Raw genomic sequence first — 2,500 nt, forward strand, 5'->3', positions numbered from 1 at the left:
CCTCTCCCCTCTCCCTCTCCCCCTCTCCTCTCTCCCCTCTCCTCTCTCTCCTCTCTCCCTCTCTCCCCTCTCCCCCTCTCCCCTCTCCCCTCCCCTCTCCCCTCTCCCCTCTCCCCTCTCTCTCTCCCCTCTCTCCCCTCTCCCTATCTCCTCTCTCCCTCTCCTCTCCCCTCTCCCTCTCTCCCCTCTCCCCTCTCCCCTCCCCTCTCCCCTCTCCCCTCCCTCTCTCAACTCTCCCCTCTCTCCCCTCTCCCTCTCTCCCTCTCCTCTCTCCTCTCTCTCCTCTCCCCTCTCCCCTCTCCTCTCTCCTCTCTCCCCCTCTCCCCTCTCCTCTCTCCCCTCTCCCTCTCCCCTCCTCTCTCTCTCTCTTCCCTCTCTCCCTCTCTCCCCTCTCCCCTCTCTCTCTCCTCTCTCTCTCCTTCTCTCCCCTCTCCCTCTCTCTCCTCTCTCTCTCCTCTCTCCCTCTCTCCCCTCTCCCCTCTCCCCTCTCCCTCTCCCTCCTCCCTCTCTCCTTCTCTCTCCTCCCCTCTCTCCCTCTCCCCTCTCCCCTCTGTCCTCCCTCTCCTCTCTCCTCTCTCCCTCTCCCTCTCCCTCTCCCCTCCCCCCTCTTCTCTCTTCTCTCTTCTCTCTTCTCTCTTCTCTCTTCTCTCTTCTCTCTTCTCTCTTCTATCTTCCCTCTGTCCTCCCCTCTCTTCTCTCTTCTCTCTTCTCTCTTCTCTCTTCCCTTTCCCCTCTCTTCTCTATTATCTCTTCTCTCTTCCCTCCCCTCTCCCCTTCTCCCCTCTTCCCTCTGTCCTCCCTCTTCTCTCTTCTCTCTGTCCTCCCCTCTCCCCCTCTCCCCTCTCTCCTCTGTCCTCCTCTCTTCGTTCTCTCTAGTCTCGCCTCTCCTCCTTCATGAGCAGCTCTCAGGTCCTGACAATTTTATTTTAAAGCTTCATATTTGGTCTGAGCATTAAAATAAGAAGTTGTGTGTGTCTGAATCCTTACTTAAGTGACAGTATGTAATATGACAAAAAAAGGAGTTTAATTCGAGAGAGCTCAATATTTGCAATAAGAGAGAAAGAAACAAAGAAAATAAACAAAAGAGACAATGCAATGGATGAGAGGAGATATTTATAGAGGAGATATAGAGGAGATATAGTGAGGAGATATATATATAGAGAGGAGATATATATAGAGTGGAGATATATATAGAGAGGGGAGATATATATAGAGAGGAGATATATATATAGAGAGGAGATATATATAGAGAGGAGATATATATATATATAGAGGATATATATATAGAGAGGAGATATATATAGAGAGGAGATATATATAGAGAGGAGATATATATATATAGAGAGGATATATATATATATAGAGAGGAGATATATATATAGAGAGGAGATATATATAGAGAGGGGAGATATATATAGAGAGGAGCTATATATATATAGAGGAGATATATATACAGAGGAGATATATATAGAGAGGAGATATATATATAGAGAGGAGATATATATAGAGAGGAGATATATATAGAGAGGGGAGATATATATATAGAGAGGATATATATATAGAGAGGAGATATATATATAGAGAGGAGATATATATAGAGAGGAGATATATATAGAGAGGATATATATATAGAGAGAGGAGATATATATATAGAGAGGAGATATATATAGAGTGGAGATATATATAGAGAGGGGAGATATATATAGAGAGGAGATATATATATAGAGAGGAGATATATATAGAGAAGAGCTATATATATATATATAGAGGATATATATATAGAGAGGAGATATATATAGAGAGGAGATATATATAGAGAGGAGATATATATAGAGAGGAGATATATATATAGAGGAGATATATAGAGAGAGGGGATATATATATAGAGAGGAGATATATATAGAGAGGAGATATATATAGAGAGGATATATGTATATAGAGAGGAGATATATATAGAGAGGAGATATATATATAGAGAGGAGATATATATAGAGAGGAGATATATATATAGAGGAGATATATAGAGAGAGGGGATATATATATAGATATATATATAGGAGGAGATATATATAGAGAGAGGAGATATATATAGAGAGGATATATGTATATAGAGAGGAGATATATATAGAGAGGAGCTATATATATATATATAGAGGAGATATATATAGAGAGGAGATATATGTAGAGAGGAAATATATATATAGAGAGGAGATATATATAGAGAGGAGATATATATATAGAGAGGAGATATATATATATATATATAGAGAGGATATATATATATAGAGAGGAGATATATATAGAGAGAGGAGATATATATAGAGAGGAGATATATATAGAGAGGAGATATATATAGAGAGGAGGTATATATATAGAGAGGAGATATATATAGAGAGAGGAGATATATATAGAGAGGAGATATATATAGAGAGGAGATATATATAGAGAGGGGAGATATATATAGAGAGGATACATATATATAGAGAGGAGATATATATAG

At 40.2% G+C, this 2,500-nt stretch overlaps 1 protein-coding gene across 1 annotated transcript in view; it reads left to right on the forward strand.

The window, feature by feature from the left end:
• Positions 1-2,500, forward strand: part of LOC135551653 (CUB and sushi domain-containing protein 2-like) — a 947,993-nt gene that overhangs the window by 621,691 nt on the left and 323,802 nt on the right.

This window comes from Oncorhynchus masou, chromosome 13 (assembly GCF_036934945.1).
Source record: "Oncorhynchus masou masou isolate Uvic2021 chromosome 13, UVic_Omas_1.1, whole genome shotgun sequence".
NCBI classification, from domain to species: Eukaryota; Metazoa; Chordata; class Actinopteri; order Salmoniformes; family Salmonidae; genus Oncorhynchus; species Oncorhynchus masou.